At 42.4% G+C, this 22,487-nt stretch overlaps 1 pseudogene; it reads left to right on the top strand.

The window, feature by feature from the left end:
• The window catches only part of LOC126993002 (histone deacetylase 6-like), a 47,624-nt pseudogene that overhangs the window by 15,582 nt on the left and 9,555 nt on the right, over nucleotides 1-22,487 (top strand).

The following is a 22,487-nucleotide window of genomic DNA, read 5'->3' as shown; positions in this document are numbered from 1 at the left end:
AGAACTCTGTTTATCATTCTTTGCTCTCAAGAGAGAATGGTCTCTTCCTAGAATATGCATTCGGAGGCGATGCTTTACAGAAACTGGGGATGGATTATCATTCAATCCTCCAAGTTTTCTGAGACTTCCGAACAGATGTTCTAGGCTATCCTGATTCAATCTGCTGGTCAATATGTATTTTATATTGTACCTTTCATTTAACATTTGGTAAAGCTTTGGCAAAGACTGGGAAGATACAAGTAAACCCTTTTGAAACTGATATACTCTGTTGGCACCACAAACTTTCATTGCTCTTACAGTGTTTTCCATTTTTGACAAAATTTGATTTTGCCTAGGCAAATCAGTTCCATATGCATTTCAACTTTCTTTCTTGTCATACGACAGTCTTGAATTAAATGCATCAAACCAAGAATCAGCCAACAAAATAAAATCACTTGTAGCATCCCAGTCCTTAGACAAATAACCTTTTCTTCCAAAGTACCTCAAAGTCTTTGCTGTTGTTTCAGAAAGCAATTGAGCAGCTAACTTGACTTTCATCCTATGTGGCCCTTTGACATTAATGTGTTTACTTGAAAGGCGATGTGTGACCTTTATGTCAGATCTACTGTGAGCTATTAATTGTTGGACACATTGACTTAAAACATATTGTCCATTATCTAAAACAAACCCATGGTCAAGGAAGTTGTTCCGGATTAGTTTTAAAAGTTGAGGGGCATCTGCAAATACAAATATTTCCCTATTAGTATCTGCTGGATTTGTGAAGAATGTCTGTTCTGATGTTATTTCCAGGGAGTTCCAAAGTTTAACATTAGTTGGTCCAAGGTCACACACCATAGCTACAACAGGAAATCCTGCAGCCTCTACTTCCTCTATCAACCTGAAGAGAAGACACTTTGTCATTGGGCAGTCAAAGTCATAAAAGATTATCTGCTTCCAATTCTGCACTAATCCTCTCAACATAACACACTGCACACTCTTTTTAGGGTCATAAATTTTGTCTGTAGATTGGTCATAGGACCACTCATTTGATAAGCTGCATTCATCAAATGAAAGCACACTAACACGATCAGCCTCAGGCATAGACAATGATTTATGCTTTAAAACATTAAGAACACACATCAGGATACCGGGCTCTACATCAATATTTGATACCCAGCGACAAAGAGTAGATTTAGATGGAAGAGGAAAATGCCACTTTTCTCTTAAGAAATTATAGGTTTTGTTGCTTGAAGACTTGAGCATCAACGCTCTACAAATGTCTTCCTCTGTCCAACGCGCAGGCCTCATAGATTTACCATGGAATAAAGTTTTAATTTGATTTTCCGAAAAACAAGAACTTAATCTTTTCTTTGCAATATCAATTTCCTCTGTCACACGACGCAACTCTTGGCGCAAGATTTGGTTCTCCTTGAAAGCATCACAGTCAGCATGGTGTGTCTTATGTCCCACTTCAGTTACCTCAGTGTCTGCAAGAAAACAAAGAGAATAACAGTCATGTCACTTAACATATCACTAAAGAAATTATGTGTCCCTCCCCTGTTTTCTAGTAACTTACAGGCAAAAACAACAATCTCTGTCACTTAACATATCACTAAAGAAATGATGTCTCCCTCCCCTGTTTTTTAGTAACTCATAGTTAGGCTTTACAGGCAAAAACAACAATCTTTGTCACTAACATATCACTAAAGAAATGATGTCTCCCTCCCCTGTTTTCTAGTAACTTACAGGCAAAAACAACAATCTTTGTCACTTAACATATCACATAGACTCCTGTACTTCCTTGACTTATCACTGGTCACTAAGGGCCCTACAAACCATGGGCAGGTACAGGGTGGGGGAAGTAGTTAACTGCGCCTCCAACCCTCTACCAGCCCATGGTTTGTAGGGCCCTTAGTGACCAGTGATAAGTCAAGGTAGTACAGGAGTCTATGCATATCACTAAGAAATGATGTCTCCCTCCCCTGTTTTCTAGTAACTCATAGTTAGGCTTTACAGGCAAAAAGAACAATCTCTGTCACTTAACATATCACTAAAGAAATGATGTCTCCCTCCCCTGTTTTCTAGTAACTCATAGTTAGGCTTTACAGGCAAAAATAACAACAATATTTCTTTAGCATGAAATGCACTTGTGCATTCAAATAACAAAACTTTTGGTGTTATTTCAATATTTCATTTTAATGGTAGCTAAATGCAATTTGCTTCCTTTCTTATTCATTATTATCAGTTGAAGACTATCCCTTTCCTTCATTTATGGTTCAACTCAACGTCTTGGATGTTCATACCTTTGACGGTTGATGCTGCCTCCAGAGGCACCACATCTTGGTTGTGGCTTGGCACCACTTCTTGGTTCTGGCTTGAAGCATCATCTCTTGGTGGACTAGGCAAGTGCAGCTCACTCTGGAGTCCCAGGCCAATATGTTGTTCCCTTGCAGTTACCTCAGTGTCTGCAAGTAAACATAAAACAGTAATAGTCATGTCATTTAACATATCACAAAAGAAATGATGTGTCCCTCCCCTGTTTTCTGGTAACTTACAGGCAAAAACAACAATCTTTGTCATTTAACATATCACTAAAGAAATGATGTCTCCCTCCCCTGTTTTCTAGTAACTCATAGTTAGGCTTTACAGCCAAAAATAACAATTTTTGTCACTCAACATATCACTTAAGAAATAATGTCTCCCTCCCCTGTTTTCTAGTAACTCATAGTTAGGCTTTACAGGCAAAAAGAACAATCTCTGTCACTTAACATATCACTAAAGAAATGATGTCTCCCTCCCCTGTTTTCTAGTAACTCATAGTTAGGCTTTACAGGCAAAAATAACAACAATATTTCTTTAGCATGAAATGCACTTGTGCATTCAAATAACAAAACTTTTGGTGTTATTTCATTATTTCATTTTAATGGTAGCTAAATGCAATTTGCTTCCTTTCTTATTCATTATTATCAGTTGAAGACTATCCCTTTCCTTCATTTATGGTTCAACTCAACGTCTTGGATGTTCATACCTTTGACGGTTGATGCTGCCTCCAGAGGCACCACATCTTGGTTGTGGCTTGGCACCACTTCTTGGTTCTGGCTTGAAGCATCATCTCTTGGTGGACTAGGCAAGTGCAGCTCACTCTGGAGTCCCAGGCCAATATGTTGTTCCCTTGCAGTTACCTCAGTGTCTGCAAGTGAACATAGAGAATAATAGTCATATATATATTATTTTACATGCTACAAGAATAATACCCCTTCCACTCCCCCCCCCAAAAAAAAAAATGTTAACTAGGTACATACATTATTTTTCTCCTTCCTGTGTAGCCCTATACCTCGACTAAGTGGAGTGTGTCATTCATAGCATTTCAAAGTACCTAACGTTAAGATGAACAACCGAAAAACAAACTGATAAATGGAAAGCACCACTCTTTTCTTTGCACAATAAATTAACCTTTCTTCACTCTTTGTCTGCTGCAGCCTTTGTCGAGGCAGCTAGACGTTACCCTACGTTATGAGCTCAGAGCTCGTTATTACCAATCTTTGGGTAGGTCTGAGACCACTCACACACCACATACCGGGAAAGCAAGGTCACAACTCCTTGACTTACAACCCATACCTACTCACTGCTTGGTGAACTGAGGCTAGCTACACGTGAAAGGAGACACACACAATATACCTATATTTCCTTCATGAAATGACGACTGAAAACACGAAATATATAAGACTATCTAGCACTGCAAGTCTATTTTGGCTTCACCACAATAGCATTCAGATACATGCTTATTTACTTACATTTTCAGACAACTAATGAAAAACTAGCCATTTTCATAATCCTATAAAACCCAACATCCTATTAGACTTGAATTAGCTATGTGACAAGTCATTAACACCTGTACCTGGTCTCCCTGTCTATAAATATGCAAATACCATGTTACAATCAAATTAAGCAAAACTTATTTTGCTAGAGTAGTGAGATGTGGCCGTTGGGCAGTGGTGCAGCCTCTCTCTCTCTCTCTCTCTCTCTCTCTCTCTCTCTCTCTCTCTCTCTCTCTCTCTCTCTCTCTCTAATTAATTTAATAGAAAATATCCTGGTTAACAGTCCTATTCCACCTGGTCAACCATCCTACGTACCCTACCTGGTTATTACCTGGTCAAATAAAATAAACTGGTCAAATGTTCTTTACCCGGGGACGGGGAGGCTGTGGCCGTTATGCAGTGTGCAGCCACGCCATTTCAAACACTCTCTCTCTCTCTCTCTCTCTCTCTCTCTCTCTCTCTCTCTCTCTCTTTAAATGCTGCTGACAAGAATATCAATATCCGTAATACACTGCGCGATAAATGTAATAATTTCTCATTAATGTATTTTATGCAATGCCACTTAAATATTAACACTGCCTATGAGTGGGACTTACCTTCAGCCTCTGGCATGGAAACGCTCGGAAGCGTCCCAGCTTTCAGGACTCTTAATTTTCTTGGCACTGGTAGCTGCAACAGTTCATATTTCAGATGTCTCTCATAGTCACTGGCATTAAAATGTAGTTGGCAAATTCGAGCACTGTTTGGGTTAATGGCACTTGAGTTCATGCAGAGAGAAATCCACTTTTCCCTCAGTGCTTCCTCCCGAGGAAATCTGTGGAACAGCATGCTATGCTGACCGTTGTATAATGAGCTGCATCCGGAAACAGCACACAGGGAAGGCATTTTCAATAAAAAAAAAAATCTAAAGCTCTGTGTCGAGGAAGCCACAAGCCCTGAGCACAGCGCGTGGACGGCTCTGCACTACATCTCCCCTCACTGAAACCTGGCTGCAGACTGCCGTCACTGCCCGGTGCCCGCCCCGCCGTGGCCGGTGGCAGAACCTCCTGACGTCATGATGCGCGGCAATATTCAAAACTCGGTACCGAAATGGAACCACTGGTAATGCTTACACTGTGATACGTACTAAACACTTTACGGGTTAAGGCCGGGTCACACGAGCGTTTATTTCGGCAATTTTTTCATCGATTTTGAGAATTTTTCCATCGGCGGCACCGGCAACTCCAAAACACGGGTTCTCTTCTCGATATGGACGGAGATGAACATGCGCGTCAAGTATTCCCGATACTGAGAACACTTTGATAGAAACATGGCTTCACCTCATACATTACTAAGACCATATTGAAGTAATTGAGGTGGTATTTGCATTAAAAAGGCAATACATCATATCTAAAAACATGGCATACCTATGTGGTGCTGTGGAAAAGACAGTCCTAGACTCCTCAGCTGTGTGTGTACACAACGTTTGAATGCTCCACTCTCGCTGCTGCCTCCTCCTGCTCCTCTAATAATGGCATCTACAAAATATATGTGGGGTCGAAACTCTGAGGCCTTACTCCTAGAGCTTGTAAGGGAGAAGAGGCTTCTGTGGGACCCAAAGGATTCTATGTACCACAAGACAAAGCTCAGACAGGAGGCCTTCAAATCTGTTGCGGAAGCATTGAAAGTGGAATTCCCTGAACTGAGCCAGCTAAATGGAGGTAAGAAGTGCTTTATTATATTCATATGTTACCAATAAACAGACCCGGTGCGACTGCAGGTGATAAGTTATAGATATGGCAGTTGTGATGCTGGGAAAAATGTGTGTAGAGAAAGGATTTATGTGCAGAGCAAAGTGGGTAATGACCAAAAACTGTCAGTGTTACGCCTGTATCATACACATGGTCCATTTTGCATGTAAAAGGTGCACTCCTTGCAAATTGGGTTAGGTTAGGGTAAGGTTAGTGCTAGGTTTCAGTTAGGTTTGTGTTAGGTTTTAGTTAGGTTAGATTTAGGTAAGGTTTAAGTTAGAGCAGTGTTAGGTTATGATAGTGTTCAGTTAAGGTGGTGTTAGTGTAGTTAAAAAGTAGAAGGGGTGTAAAAAATGAATCTTTACCCAATATTGTATTTATTTCCGTCAAATATTTTTGGTCAATTTCTGGTTTCACCCAACCAACGATTTTCTGACGTGGTTCATGTTTTTCTGGTGATAGATGTAGTGAATTGAATAACTTGAAAAGTAGACATTTGCGACAGAAATGAGGTACAAAATTGTGCAGTTCACTACATCTATCACCAGAAAAACATGAACCACGTCAAAAAATCGTTGATGGGTGAAACGGTAAATTGCTCATTTTTTTTGTGTTTGTGAAATACGTCAGGCCAGCTCATGTCAGGTCAGGTTAGAATGGTTCAGATACACTTGTATATGGTTTGGTTAGCTTTTTTCATTACATTAAATTATATCATGGTGCTTCAGGTATGACATTAGGCTGGAATAGTTTGGATAAGGTAAAATGAAGTCTGGGTATACATAGGATTTAAAGATGTTTGAATATTTCCCTGAATATTTCTGTTTCGGAAGACTAGTAAAATGTTGAACATTTACCACTAATAGCTTATTTGATGTAATACAAATTATTCTAAGCTAACTTAACTTCGGCTACCATAAATCAACCATTATTAATGCAAGTAAACTTCATTAAACTTTGACGTAACTGCAAATATTATATTCAACTTATTAATCTATCTTGGCCTAAACTTGCAAATCAAAACATGCAAAATTTGAGTGACAAAGTAAATGCATTGCAGTTTTATTTAATTTCCGATTGAAATATTCAAACCAGTGAACAAGTGACTGATTTAATTTTTATGTTATGATTGTAGTCATATTATTGATGGTAGCAAAAAATTATGTACTATGTTTATTATTTTCCTGAAAACTCATGCAACAATGTTTTGCAGACCAAGTCCGAATCAAATTCAAGAATCTTGAGACATACTTCTTGCATCAATGCAAGAAGATTAGAGATGCTCCAAGTGGCTCTGCAGGATGTCCAGGCATGAAGTGGCCACTGTATGATGTTGCCACTTATTTGGTGGACGTACAGGATGACCTGACATTAAGCAAATCTACCTTTGAGCTGCCTTCCAGCATGAGAGAGGTAAATATATAAATATACAAGTGATGAAGAGGCGTGTGCAAAACACAATCGGCTTGGTTTCAATTTTGCAAAACTGAAATGTTATGGCACGATTCAGTTTCAACTGGGGGAATTGGCATCTCTTTCAAGCAAGAGAAAATGCACCCCTAAAACATCTAATCCTGTTGATACTTCAATAGAATTGCTCAGTGATTACTTTAGAAACAAACAAAGTTCTAATAATATTGCAGGTAATATGGGTAGACTTGTTGAGTCTGTAGCAGAGAAAATGCCCTTTGACAAACAGATCAAACACGTGTGAAATAGCCAAGGTCATAGAAAGAGTAAATAATGATTCAGGAAATATTGAAGGTTAGATATAGTCTTTCTGTTAAATTTTTAATTTTTTTTATTAACATTGTGATTGATTCAGGAATTTTTTTTTATTAACATCTGTGATTGATTCAGGAAATATTGAAGGTTATTTATAGTTTTTCAGTTAAAAGAATTATTTATTTTGACATTTGTGATCTCTTTTTTAACTCCTAAACTGCAGCGAGTTTGTAAAATGAGCGTTGATTAGCTGCTGCTGTAATGTTCACGTTTCTGTAAAATAAAATCATGGAAACTTGAACATCACAGCAGCAGCTAATCAGTGCTCAACTTACAAACTTGCTTAGATATACATTGTCAGGTTCAGATTGAAATTAAAAGGGTAAAATAACTGAATTTTATTTTATTTTAGTACCTTATGAATGCTGCATCTCATATCAGTGCAGAAGTGCCATTTGTGCCTGCCATGGGACCTGTCCTTCATTATTAAAATAGTCCTTCAGTGTATCCCGCACTTCCTTGGCATCGTTGGTGTGTCCTCTTCCAACTGCATGAAGGCCTTCCATTGCAGCATTTGCATGCTGGTGCATTTGTCCCTGCTGCAGCCTTCCGTTTCCCACATCCTCTCGGTCTAATAATTCTGTCGGAGAATATATGTCCTTTGATTTTTCCCTCAACGTGTTATGCAAGGCTACAGCAGCTAGGGTTATGTCCTCTGCATGTTTAGGAGCAATTCTTATAGGTTGTTTAAAGACCTGGAATCTTGCTGTCATAATTCCAAATGCATTTTCTGATATCCTCCGAGCACAAGACAAGCGGTAATTGTAAATCACACTTTCTTCTGTTCCACCTCTGCCCGGGTACGGCTTCATCAGATATTTCTTCAAAGGGAAAGCATTGTCTCCGACAAAGACATATGGGCACTCCGTTCCAGTGAAGGGAATTGTCTGAGGCTTTGGAATATTCAGGATGTCACTTTCCACTGCCTGCCTCAGAGTGCACCTGTCCCACACACCACCATCACTTGCTCTCCCACAAGAACCGACATCCACATATAAAAATTTACAATCTGCATCAACAAGTGCCATCATGATCACACTGAAATGACCCTTGTAATCATAAAAACTTGACTCTGAATTTATAGGCTTTTGTATCAAAATCCTTTTCCCATCAAGAGCACCTATGCACATAGGAAAGTTCCACTGTGTGTAAAAATCACTTGCCACTTTCTGCCACTCCTCTTCTGTTCTTGGTAGGGAGATGTACCTTGGTCGCAAGACTTCGTAGATTGCCTTGCAGACTGATGGGACAATAGTGGATATGAGGTTGTGACATCCTGAACTGACAGGACAGTGACCGGTAAGACTCTTCTGAAACAAACAAACATGACAAAATTAATACAATACCGTAGTAATTTCACAAAAAAAATAGTAAGCCAGTTTAATAACCCCAAGACTTTTCCTCATAGCTGGGCGTTATCGCGATACTTTATCGCTGATAACAAAATCGGGTTATCGGCCATCCGCTACTTATTTAAATATAATCGGTATCTTCGTTACTTTTGTAACCAAACTAGCGATAATCGCTACTTTTTTCCGCCTCTCAGAAAAAAAAAACGTTGTCTCCTTACTGCGCATGCGTGGCCCGGTGTTGTATGAAAAAACTTCGGGGAATGAAATGTCTTCGGTGATGAGATTTCATACTTAGATCATGAAAATTAAAACACTAGGTTATTTTTTTATGTTACTCAAAAATCAATATATCATAGAGAAAAATCATTTAACTTTGCCCCAAAAATGATTATCCACTGCTTCAAATTTGATATTCCATATTCGTTTGTGACCATGCCATGATACTGAAGGCACCCGGTGTTGTGTTATTTGGTGTCCCATCGTCAAAAGCTGGCGCTTTTGTTTATAAACACTGGTCTCTCGTGAACTGCACATGCTCAGACCATTAAGTGTAGACCTGTACAGTCTCACAATGCTTTTTTAACACATTAAGAGTTGCTGGAAAGCTGAATCAAACATACAGTACCACCATCCTCGCTGTTTCTAGAACGACGTACACTCTGTACATATAAATACAACTCGTACAGAGTGTCGTTCTAAAAACAGCGAGGATGGTGGTAGTGGTACTATATGTCTGATTCAGCCTTCCAGCAACTCTTAATTACGGTTTAAAAGCTTTGTGAGACTGTACAGGTCTACGCTTGCTGGTCTGAGCATGCACCGTTCACGAGAGAACAGTGTTTGTAAACAATTTTTGACGGTGGGGACGCCAAATAACACAACACCGGTTCAGGCATTTCTAGTATTACCGTCCATAGGTACGTGTCAACGTGTGGTTTTAAGGTTTTGTAAGTTTGCTAAAATACAGATAATGAAAATTTGAATTCATCAATGTTGTTCTATCTGAAATATCAATATGGTATCGTTTTCGCCTATCGGACTTATCGCTAGCTAGTATCGGAATTGTGGATTTATATCGGGTATCGGTTATCGGTTATCGCCTATATTTGTGTCTCTAGTTAACGAATATCGGTTATCGCCGTTAAGGTTTTTCATTATCAGTTATCGGTTATCGGGAATAAGGTTTTATGTTATCGTGCCCAGCTATGCTTTTCCTGTCCTATGAAACTAGCAAAGTGCTGAACATTTGACATTGATATCGTCAAATAAAATCGAAGGTACCGTAACCTACCTAAAGCCAGCCAAATCTAGATTAATTTAAACAACTAAATGTAATAAATATCTCGAGCAAACTACTTGCAACAGGAAAAGAATGCAATAGTGTCTTTTACATGCAAGAGGGAAACATATGTGCCATCGGTGTCCTTCACAACAAACTGGAGCATATATACTTCGAGAGACTTACCAAAAATTTGAAGGCTTGGTTAATTGTAGGATACTTTTTCGAGACAATGCTAATCTATTGACAGTTTTATTTTACAAGTGCACAATGATAAACAATCTCTAATTTACTGTTACAGATATCTAGATATCCTCGTGAGCATTTTGAAATTCAACAACACCTTTGGCAAATGAATATTAACGTGAAAAGCTAGTTTTGATATTTTCAAAAGAAATTACTTTTGGCAGTCTCTGGCAATAGGAGCTAGGTTTAGGTTAAATTAAGCCGGGTTATGTTCACGTCAGGTTAGCTTTGTTTGTGTTAAGAGATATGGCTTGCCGGTGATGGCAGTCAGGCAGTTTTTGGTGACTGGCGGTACTTGTTTGTTTTAATGTGTTTTGAATGATTTTGACCCTCATTTCTAATCCAAATCAGTAAATGATGTGACTTTTCCCTGGCAAAACTTTGGGTTCCCATTATTTTATGGGAAAAGAATATATCTTTCTTTGGCGTACATGTCTCAAACTCATTTTAACAACTTCTGGAAACTCACTATTTCTTGGGGTAAAAAAATCTATGAACTAAAATTTAAAAGAAATACAGTGGACAATATTTAGGTTTTCCCCGCTAATCTTGATCAGAAACCTGGAATATAACAGAGCCTAGAACCAGGGCCCGAGAGAGGGGGGGAGCTGGTATCTCAGCACCAGGGCCCGGCCTCATAGGGGGCTCAGCCGCCCGGGTATGATGTGTGTAAATTAAGATTTTCATAGCTAATAGTGTTTATAACAATTATAGTAATTGCTTGTCACACCAGGGCCCAATGGTAGCTCTATCTGGCGCTGCCTAGAACACAAACTCAGGAGTAAGTGCCCAGATAAGAATGTCCTGCATTGCACTATTCCAGGCTGAATATGATGATGATGATGATCTCATTTTGAAAGACACAGCACCACAGGAGGCCACTTAATGAAATATATAATAAAAGGGCCAATGCAGTTAACTAGCTATTTGTCACTATTTGGGCTGTCTAATCATACCAATGAATTCAAATATCCCACAAGGCTAGACTTGGCTAATTAAATTAGGTTGAATAAATTAGCCTAATAAAGTTATAGTCTACAGTGAAACTTTAGAATTACTCACCTGAAGCTAAATAGCGGAGTGTCAGAGTGAGACGCTCAGCAGGAGTCACAGTCTGCCGCATATTTGTGTCCTGCTTTTCTATGAGAGGAGTAACCTGGGCTAACAGCTCTTCAAACTGCTCCCGATCGAGGCGTATCCACTGTCTCAAGGTGGCCGGGTCCTCTTCTCTCAGCTCTTTCATTAGTCTGAAGGCCACACTCTCCTCCTCAAGAGCCACCAACGATTCCATAACTTCCTCCTCTTCTCATTTTCCTGCTTCTTTTTCAAGAGCAGTTACAGAGCCAAGCCAGCTAGTACGTCCTCTTCTTCCATCACGAACACCAGGCAAGCTGATCGCTGCTTTGTTTATGGACTTTTCATACTAGTACGGTTTGGCCCAGCGCCGAAATATTACAGCCCGCCAAGCTAAAACGCTTTTTTGGCTAGTGTCATGTGACCACACCGGAGGCAAGATCACCGGCGTGAAAAAGTACCGGCGTCAAAAATTGCCGAAATAAAAGCTCGTGTGACCCGGCCTTTCCTCCCTCTCTCTCCCTTCCTTACCCTCCCTCTCCCTTCCTTACCCTCCCTCCACTCCCTTTATTCTTCATTTTCTTCACTTACTCCTTCATTTTATACTTTTTTGTCATTCTTTTGTTATATTCATTTTCTTCATATTTTTTTCTCCTTTCATATTTTTTTTCATTTCCCTTCATTACTACTACTACTACTACTACCACTACTACCACTACTACTACTACGCCAACAAGCTGGAGGACCTTGCTGCACACTTTGATTCCATACTCTACCATCCAGTGAGTCTTTGTTTCCTGGTTTGTGTGTGTGTGTATATGTGTGTGTGTGTGTGTGTGTGTGTGTGTGTGTGTATGTATATATGTGTGTGTATGTGTTCTGTGGTTCCTTCATTCATTCATCACTCCTTTCTTTTTTTATTTTATTCTTCCGTCATTTCTTTTTTCCTGCATTCCTTCCTTCCCTTTGTTCTTTCTTTCTCCTTCTTTTCTGCTTCCCTTCCTTTCTTTCTCTTTCTTTTCTTTGTTCCCTTCCTTTCTTTCTCTTTCTTTTCTTTGTTCCCTTCCTTTCTTTCTCTCCTTTTTTTCTTTCCCACTTTTCTTCTTCCCAATCTTTCTTTTTCCTTCTTTTCTTCCTTGCCTCTCAATCTGACTCTCTCTTTCCTTCTTTTCTTCATCCATCTGTTCATTCATCATTCCTGTACACTTCTAAAACTACTACAACAGAACACTGCCTTAACTGATTTGGTCACCCCTGCTACTCTAGTCACCTTATATTGAAACAGGGCTCATCCACCATAACAAAGTCCCTATACACTATACAACAACAGGGTCAGGCCTCACACAATAGCTGCTCCTCTTCTGCTAATAAGTCTTTCTCTCTCCCCAGGCCACATATGAGAGTGCCTTGCTAGCAGCGGGCAGCACATTGGACCTGGTGGACACTGTGGCTGCTGGGGGACTTCAGAACGGCTTTGCTATTGTCAGGTGTGTGTGTTAGTCCTTCACCTCCACCTGGGAATGCAAGTAAAAGCCTGCTGTCATTAATGTTAGCACCACTGTGGGTAGACTTTGCATGTCTCTTGTCGGCAGTCAGTGATATACTTCCACCTATTTCTGTCCCTTGCCTCAGCCTCTTCAGTGGCCAGTGTTGCCAAGTCCTTTTCAACACACCGCCTCCATGCTCTCCTTGGCCTGCCTGGTGGGTGGCAGCCTGGAATTTCCACCCCAACAGCTGTCCCCAATGCCTCACCCTCCTCCCTCCTCTTCATGTGCCCAAACCACCTCAGTCTCCTCACTCTCAGCTTTGTACTTGGCCTCCATGCATCTAAAAAGGGAAGAGAAGGGAAAGGAAAGGAAGAGAAGAGAAGGGAAGGAGAGAAGAGGAGAGGACACATTATCATCTTCTTCATTTACTGTTTAACATCAATACTCTAACACACACCTCTGTAATTCCATCCTGCAGACCGCCTGGCCACCACGCCATGGAGAGTGAGTTCTGCGGCTACTGCTTCGTCAACTACGTGGCGCTGGCTGCCCGACACGCCCTCAACACACACCGCCTCAGCCGCACCCTCATAGTGGACTGGGATGTGCACCACGGACAGGCCACACAGCAGGCCTGAGGTGAGGTAGGAGGGGATGGGGGGAGGAAAGAGGAAGGGATGGAAAGGAGAGAAGGGAAGGGAGGGATGGAAAACAAAGGAAAGGGATAGGAAAAGAAAGGGAAGGGAAGGGAAAGGAAAGGGAAGGGAGGGGAATGGAAGGAAAGAGGAGAAGAGAGAAGCAGAGAGGAACAGAGAGAGAAAGAAGAAAGAAACAAAGAGAGAGAAGGCGCGATAACAGAAAACATTATTCCCGATAACTGATAACTGATAATGGAAAACCTTATCGGTGATAACCGATATTCGTTAACTGGAGACACAAATATAGGCGATAACCGATACCCGATATAAATCCACAATTCCGATACTAGCTAGCGATAAGTCCGACAGGCGAAAACGAAACTGTATTGATATTTCAAATAAAAAACAAAGATGAATTCAGATTTTCATTATTTGTATTTTAGAAAACTTACAAAACCTGAAAACCACATGTTGACACGTACCTATGGACGGTAACACTAGAAACGCCTGAACCGGTGTTGTGTTATTTCTGTCAAAAGCTGGCGCTTTTGTTTACAAACACTGGTCTCTTGTGAACTGCGCATGCTCAGACCAGCAAGCGTAGACCTGTACAGTCTCACAAAGATTTTTAAACGTAATTAAGAGTTGCTGGAAGGCTGAATCAGACATACAGTACCACTACCACCATCCCCACTTTTTCTAAAACGACACTCTGTACGAGTTGTATTTATATGTACAGAGTGTCGTTCTAGAAACAGCGAGGATGGTGGTACTGTATGTCTGATTCAACCTTCCAGCAACTCTTAATGTGTTAAAAAGCTTTGTGAGACTGTACAGGGCTACGCTTATTGGTCTGAACATGCACAGTTCACGAGAGACAAGTGTTTGTAGCTTTTGACGATGGGACACCAAATAACACAACACCGGGTGCCTTCAATACCATGGCATGCTCACAAACGAATATGGAATATCAAATTTGGGGCAGTGAATAATCATTTTGGGGGCAAAGGTTAATGCTTTTTCTCTTTGATATATTGATTTTTGAGTAACATAAAAAAATAAGCTAGTGTTTTAATGAAGATATTTCATATCCCAAAGTTTTTTCATACAACACCGGGCGCCCGGGCCATGTGGAGGTGTAGAGAGGAGACAACGTTTTTTTTTCTGAGAGGCGGAAAAAGTAGCGATTATCGCTAGTTTGGTTACAAAAGTAACGAAAATACCGATATATATTTAAATAAATAGCAGATGGCCGATAACTCAATTTTGTTATCAGTGATAAAGTATCACGATAACTTATTGCGATAACGCCCAGCTATGAGCATTACTGGCCACTGGGACACACACAAAAAATGATGAGATAATGACATTACTTAGCATATAGTGAAGTAATGGTCACTGTCCCCCCCCCCAGAGTGCTGTACTTCTCCATCCACCGCTACGAGCCCGGCAGCTACTGGCCCAACCTGCAGGAGAGCAACTACGACTACATCGGGCAGGCAGGCAGGCCAGGGTCTTCAACTTCGATGTGCCACTCAACACAACCGGCATGACCAACCGCGACTTCCTGGCCACCCTTCACCATGTGCTGCTGCCCGTGGCCTACAAGGTGAGTTGTGGGGCTGACTAATACATGGGAAACATTATGACTTCCTGGCCACCCTTCACCAAGTGCTGCTGCCTGTGGCCTACAAGGTGAGTTGTGGGGCTGACTAATACATGGGAAACATTATGACTTCCTGGCCACCCTTCACCAAGTGCTGCTGCCTGTGGCCTACAAGGTGAGTTGTGGGGCTGACTAATACATGGGAAACATTATGACTTCCTGGCCACCCTTCACCAAGTGCTGCTGCCTGTGGCCTACAAGGTGAGTTGTGGGGCTTACTAATACATGGGAAGTATCAAGCCTAATTATCTCCAAACTCACTCTTTTGGTGTGGACGCCTCTGTGGTTTGAGATGCCTCATATCAGTTGTGGACTAATGCATCAATTGCCAGTGCTCTAATTTTGCAGTCAGTAATGTAATAGTTTTTTTCCACAACTGTAGTGGTGATAATATATATTTTTTCCAGTACATGAAGTGATTAGTATAGTCAGTGTTATTGCCACACCAGTCTTTGCCCTCCACAGTTCAGTCCTGAGTTGGCAACAGTGTTCAGACAGTTTTGTACATCTGAGAGTGATGATGCATAATTTCTTTCAGTACGTCAAGTCATTAGTGTAAGCAATGTTGATATCTCGCCGGTCTTTGCCCTCAACAGTTCAGTCCTGAGTTGGTGATTGTGTAATATTTTTGTCCTCAACTGTACATATGATGGTGTAATATTTTTGTCCTCAACTGTACATATGATGGTGTAATATTTTTTTTCAATACCTGAAGTCATTAGTATTATATTATCAGTGTTATTCTCTCACCAAACTTTGTGCCAAAAACTGAAAATGTCTTGATTTACCAGCCATAAACCGTCCAGCCGCTCATGAAGAGTGAAAATGGACGCTAAACAAAATGATGATGATGATGAAACTTTGCCCTCCACAGTTCAGTCCTGAGTTGGTGATCATATAACATTTTTGTCCTCAACCATACATCTTTTAGTGATAATATATTTTTTTCAATACCTGAAGTCATTAGTGTAATAGTTATTATATCAGCAAGCTTTGCTCTCTACAGTTAAGCCCTGAGTTGGTGATAGTGTGGGCTGGCTATAAGGCTGCCCTGGGATGTCCTGAGGTCAGAGCCAGTTGTGTGTGTTGATGTGTAGCCTCTGAGGTCAGGTGCTGAGTTGCATGCTGCTGCCAGGCTGTCTGATGCTACCATACACCATGTCCAACCAATGCAGCTTCCTCAGTCCCTTCACCACATGGCTTCGTGCTATCCAAATCTCTTATGCAAGAGTTTCTGGCATCTCCATTCTTTCATCTCTTCCTCTGGAACAGCCTTAAGACCTTTGTGTGTATTTCCTCCTGCCTATGACTTGAACATTTTCAGGAGGGAAGTATCAAGACACTCTCTCTGAAAGTGACACTCTCTTCTTACCACTCATGAGGCTCTGCACACTTTTACAGGAGCAACTCTTAGCATGTCTGATGATTTTTTAATATATTTATTTACTCTTTTTCTATTTACTCATAATGTTTATAACCTGGATCTCGGGGCCATAGTACTAGACATTTCGCCGCCCAAGCTCACATATTTGACAAGGCTTTCCTAGGAGTTGTGGGCATTTCCTGGAGTAGTTTTATGACCCTGGTGGTAGTTTGGCCCTTCTTCTGTTCCTTGTGTAGTGGGGCGACTAGGCCTGATGAGGGAGCCTCCCATAACCCACTTGGCCAGTGAGGTACCTCTTTGGCCGACTCGGTAAGGAGTGGCTCTCCCGTCACGCTGGTCGCGGGTTCAATCCCAGGCAGCCAGTGAATACCCTCTCCTTGTCTTGATTAATTTCCCTTGTGTTTCAATACACGCAGAGGACGTGTGGGATTATTGAGTCGTAGGAAAGATAAAATCAAAATCTCGGGGCATGACACTTGAACCTAAAGAAACACTACTTAGAACCCGACTGGTCCCCTCTTTGACCTTTAGAAATACCTAGTTGATGTGAGAAGTGAAAATGTCTTATATTACCGACCTCAAAGTTGAATGGTCGTGAATCTGAGAAAATGCTTTGGATGGCCTTTACTTTTTCCTGCCAACCTTTCATAGCTGCAAGCACTCTACTGTCCCTCAGAGCACACACACACACACACACACACACACACACACACACACACACCTATGCACAAACCTCAGCATATGATCGGAGGAGGCTAGACTGAACCTGGTGTGCCGTTTGAACCCTAAGCACAACTATTTTCTCTTCTAGTTTGGTCCTGAGTTAGTTATAGTGTTTTGTCTGCTGGTTATGACTCGGCAGGGGGGGGTGAATAGGCAAGTCCTGCTCTCTCAGTCTCTCTCTCTCTTGGCCTAAAGCCTTACGAAAGTCTGTTCACTTAAGTCCGACCCAAGCTGACAACATAAACCTAAGCGTGTTTGCAAGCTGAGTGCTGACTGGCTGCTGCTGTGGCTTCCAAGTTTTTTTTTTAACCTCTGTTTGTGTTTATCTCACGCAGCACTTTCTGCTAATCTGCACTGTGCTTATGACCACGCTTAGGTTTATGTTGTCAGCTTGGGTCAGAATTAAGTGAACAGACTATAGTTGTGATATATAGGAATTGAGCTACACTTGTGGGCTCTTGTGTATGTCTGTTAGGGTGGAGGTTGTATGTGTGTGTGTGTGTGTGTGTATTTACCTAGTGATATACAGGATGCTTTACACTGGTCCTGTCTCCAAATTTCAGTTTATCAAGTTTAGCTTTAAATTCATTAATATTTTTCTCTAACTAAGCCTGTGTTGACCTGCCTCCATATCTGCTTTCATACAACTGTACTTACTTTTATAAATTCATGGATGTTCTCAGCTCTGTCTCCTCATCCAGACACTAGCCAGTGTGAATCACTCCAGCAGGGAAGTCAAACCTCATAATAAGGATGATGATAATATTTTTTTTTTTTTTTTTTTTTACGTCGCGGCCTATAGCGCCGGTAGGCTTTTTCCCGGTGGGGCCTGATGGTCGGCCCAAGGCTTCTTCCCGGTGGGTCCTGATGGTCGGCCCAAGGCTTCTTCCCGGTGGGGCCTGATGGTCGGCCCAAGGCTTCTTCCCGGTGGGTCCTGATGGTCGGCCCAGCCCGTTCTGGCGCAGGCGAGTGTTTATAGTGGCGCCATCTTGCATTGGCTCATGCTGCCCCCCGGAGCTCATCTTTAATCCTAGAATCTAGAGTCCGGGTTTATAGGTGGTCTTCTGGACAGCATGTGGGTAGTTTTAAGCCACTCGGCGGCGGCTGAAAAATCCCAGCTTGGTGGCACCGGGCGGGGATTGAACTCGCGTCCTCCTGAACGCGGTGGTGTTACTCTGTCGATTCAGCCACAGCCTCCCCAAATTAATACTAATACTAATACTAATACTAATAATAAGAGATGGTATATATATTTTATTTTACTCAACTGTATCACAAACTTAACCACTCTTAACAGGGAAGCCAAACACAATAATAATAATGATAATAATAATAATAATAATAATAATAATAATAATGCAGTATATTTATTATACTTTATTTTTCCATCTGGTGTTTTCAGGGCGAGATGGAGGTGTGGCCAGGCCTGTACACACACCTCACCTCCCAGCTGATGGCCCTGGTGTGGTGCAAGGTGACGCTGGTGCTGGAGGTGTGGCCAGGCCTGTACACACACCTCACCTCCCAGCTGATGGCCCTGGCGCGGGGCAAGGTGGCGCTGGTGCTGAGGTGTGGCCAGGCCTGTACACACACCTCACCTCCCAGTTGATGGCCCTGGTGTGGGGCAAGGTGGTGCTGGTGCTGGAGGTGTGGCCAGGCCTGTACACACACCTCACCTCCCAGTTGATGGCCCTGGCGCGGGGCAAGGTGGCGCTGGTGCTGGAGGTGTGGCCAGGCCTGTACGCACACCTCACCTCCCAGCTGATGGCCCTGGCGTGGGGCAAGGTGGTGCTGGTGCTGGAGGTGTGGCCAGGCCTGTACACACACCTCACCTCCCAGCTGATGGCCCTGGCGTGGGGCAAGGTGGCGCTGGTGCTGGAGGTGACCAGTCTGACCTCACCCAAACATTGTGGCAGGAACTGAGCACCACACATCCACACACTGGTATGCATTCTACCTCCCTATAGAATTCAATTGGGAAAAAAAAATTGACATCACTGAAAACTTGAAAAAAAATATTGCACAGAAATCTAAAAAATAGCTTAGACAATTATTATTACATAGCAGGATGATAGTAATATTGATAATAATAATAGTAGTAATAACAATAATAACAATAATAATAATAATAATAATAATAATAATAATAATAATAATAATAATAATTAGAATGGTAATAAGCAATCCCTGTTGTGTGTGCAGGGTGGGAGCTGCCTGCCGTCCTGGCCAAGAGTGCCGCCCACACCCTCAGTGCCTTGCTGGGCCACCACTGCCCCCCTGCTGGACCCCCCTGCAGCCATCACCAAGGTGCCTGATAGCTGTCTGTCTGTCTCTCTATCTGTCTGTCTATATCTTTCTGTATCAATCTGTCCATCTCTATGCTTGTCTATCTATCTCTGCTTATATCTGTCCTTATCTATCTATCTATCTCAGTCTGTCTATATCCATTTATCTATCTCTCTGTCTGCCTTATCTCTGATGCAGGATTTATTGAACTGTTTTGTTTTAATATTGTTTTTGTCCCTCTTTTTTATTATTATTATTCTCCTTACTTTACTCTCGCTGTCTATTTTAATTTCCCTATCCATGTCTGCTCATTAAGAGGAAGCTGTTTGGGCCTGTAGCATTGTTTTATTTTTCCTTGATGCCCTTTCTTGGATCTCAGAAACAATGTCTTTTTCCTATAGTTAACCTGCTCTTTTTCTCAACATTGACCTTCCTCTCCCTTCCCTGTCCTCCCCAGCCTTCAGGAGACACTGCTGAACCTGGAGTACGTCCAGTGGGCACACTGGCGCTGCTTCCACTATCAGGGGTCCTTATGCCAGCAGGAGGTGCGGGGCGAGGCTGACCCCAGCACCTTCACCCCGAGCCTCTCCTTCCAAGGCCTGGTGGGTGTCCGGCCCTTACGCCTCCAGACCAGAGACACCATGCAGCTCCTGACACCACAGACCAGCAGCTCAGGGAGAGGACTGGTGAGAAACTGCTGCAGCTGAGGAGGGAAGGTATGTAGGGAGGTAGGGAAGCTGAGTGAGTCTCCGAGGCTGTGTCTGGTGTGTGACGAGCAGGTGGAGCAACACGCAGCCTTACGGAAGGTTAAGTGCACTACACACTAAGGTGTTTTTTCATTTACAGACAAAACATAATGAAGACAGTCTAACTACTCTGATGTACCCGAGGCAGCTCTTGGTACCAAGAAGACCAAGTTTCCCTCACATATATAATTATATCTACTTGGACCGAATTTCTTGTCCACACCAAACCCACTGAGGCAGCACATGGCATCTTTTTACCAGAGCTTTTACCTCAAAAAGACTCAGAGTTTCCCTCACACATACCATTTATAGAGGACTTCATGGTGCAATGGTTAACACACGCGGCTCACAACCGAGAGAGCCCGGGTTCGATTCCTGGGTGGAGTGGAAAAATTTGGGCGGCTTTTCCATTACCCTATGCCCCTGTCCAGCCAGCAGTGAATGGGTACCAGGTATTAATCGGGGGTTGTGTCCCGTCTCCTGGGATCTGTTCCCTTCTATAACTCCTTCCCCTTCTGTCTCTCTCCAGCATATGACCACAGATGTTGTGCCGACTAAACTTAACTTTCCAACTTTCTGCATACCATTTATTTATTGTCACCCAATTCCTTGTTACATATGTCACCCATTCAGGCAGCTTTAATACTCCTTACCAGAGCTAGAAGACAAAGCTTTCCTCACTTATCTAACCAACACTTAACCACCATAACTTTGACCACACATAACCCCTTGAGGCAGCTTTCTACCTTCGTACTAGAGCAACCTTTTTTACCAAACAAGTTTCCCTCACACCACAACACACAGAGGTACACACTAATTCACCCTCTTTCCCCCTCTCCCCCCCACACACAGGGAACATCCAGAGCGGCCAGAGCGCATCCAGCGGGTGTGGGAGATGCTGGGGCGTGCCGGGGTGCTGGGGCGAGGCCAGCGGCTGCAGGTGGGTGGTGGAGGCACTGTCTGTATGATGTGTGTGTTCGTGTTTATGTCACTGCTCCGTCGTTCACTGTTCAGTTGTTTACTTCTCCTTGCTCGCCTTGCTTAGTATGAGTCTCCCTTCACACCTGCACTGGCTAACACCTGTATAGCCACCCATAGTAAAGCATAGAGGGTATGCAGCTCTCTCTATTCCTTGGACCTGCTTTATAAACTTGATGCAGTGTCAGCCAGTAGGATCAGTTGGGTTGAGTTGAGGCAAAGAAGTTGTTCTCATTGTTGGAATTAGAATTGAGGAGAGAGAGAGAGAGAGAGAGAGAGAGAGAGAGAGAGAGAGAGAGAGAGAGAGAGAGAGAGAGAGAGAGAGAGAGAGAGAGAGAGAGAGAGAGAGAGAGAGAGAGAGGAGAGAGAGAATATATATATATATATATATATATATATATATATATATATATATATATATATATATATATATATATATATATATATATATATATATATAAAACAGATTCTGGATAAAGGAAGGAGAGATGGGAGAGAGTAAATGAGAAATAGAGAGATTTATAGATGATGCCAAAGAGATATTAATAAAGAAAGAGTCTAATCCTAATCTAACCCTTCTCTCCCTCTCTCTCTCCATCCTTGCACAGCCTCGGTGGCCCAGGGGGAGGAGGTGGAGCTCACACACAGCCAGGAACACGTGGCCTTCATGTTCAGCCTCCAGGCCCAAGGGGAGGAGGAACTGCAGACCATTCAGGAGAACTACAAGTCTGTCTACCTCCACCCCGCCACCAACGCCTGTGGCCTGCTCTCGGCCTGCTCACTGCTGCGGGTACGAGGGGGAGAAAGAAGTACCATAGGTGCATGTAGGAGAGAGTAATGTTGTGTTCACGTTGGTAGAGAAAGGAGGAGGAGGAGGAGGATTTGTGTGAGGCAGGAGATGAAAAGGAATGGCATTGAGTCACTCCTTTAGTCCCTGCTCATGGTTGGGTCTTTAGATTGGAGGAGGAGGAGGAGGAGGAGGAGGAGGAGGAGGAGGAGGAAGGAAAAGGAGGAGGAGAAAAAATATAGTAAAAGCCTGTAATAGAAAATAATGCTGTATTCAGATTGGAGGAAGAAGAGAATAAGGAGGAGGAGGAGAAGGAGAAGGAAAAAAATTATGGTAAAAGCCTGTACAGGAAATCCCCGATATACGAAAGCTCGATGTACGAAAATTCGGATATACGAAAGTGAAAAATATAGGACAATTTTCGGTTCACGAAAGACATGCTTCGCATATACGAAAAGTACGACAGTTTCCGCGCCCACTGTTTCGTACCCGATGTCTATATCGGTCGCCGCGCGCCGTCAACACTCAC

Source organism: Eriocheir sinensis, unplaced genomic scaffold (assembly GCF_024679095.1).
Source record: "Eriocheir sinensis breed Jianghai 21 unplaced genomic scaffold, ASM2467909v1 Scaffold54, whole genome shotgun sequence".
In the NCBI taxonomy this organism is placed as follows: domain Eukaryota; kingdom Metazoa; phylum Arthropoda; class Malacostraca; order Decapoda; family Varunidae; genus Eriocheir; species Eriocheir sinensis.
Note: the sequence above shows the minus strand (reverse complement) of the source record. Positions and strands in the feature narration are given on the sequence as shown.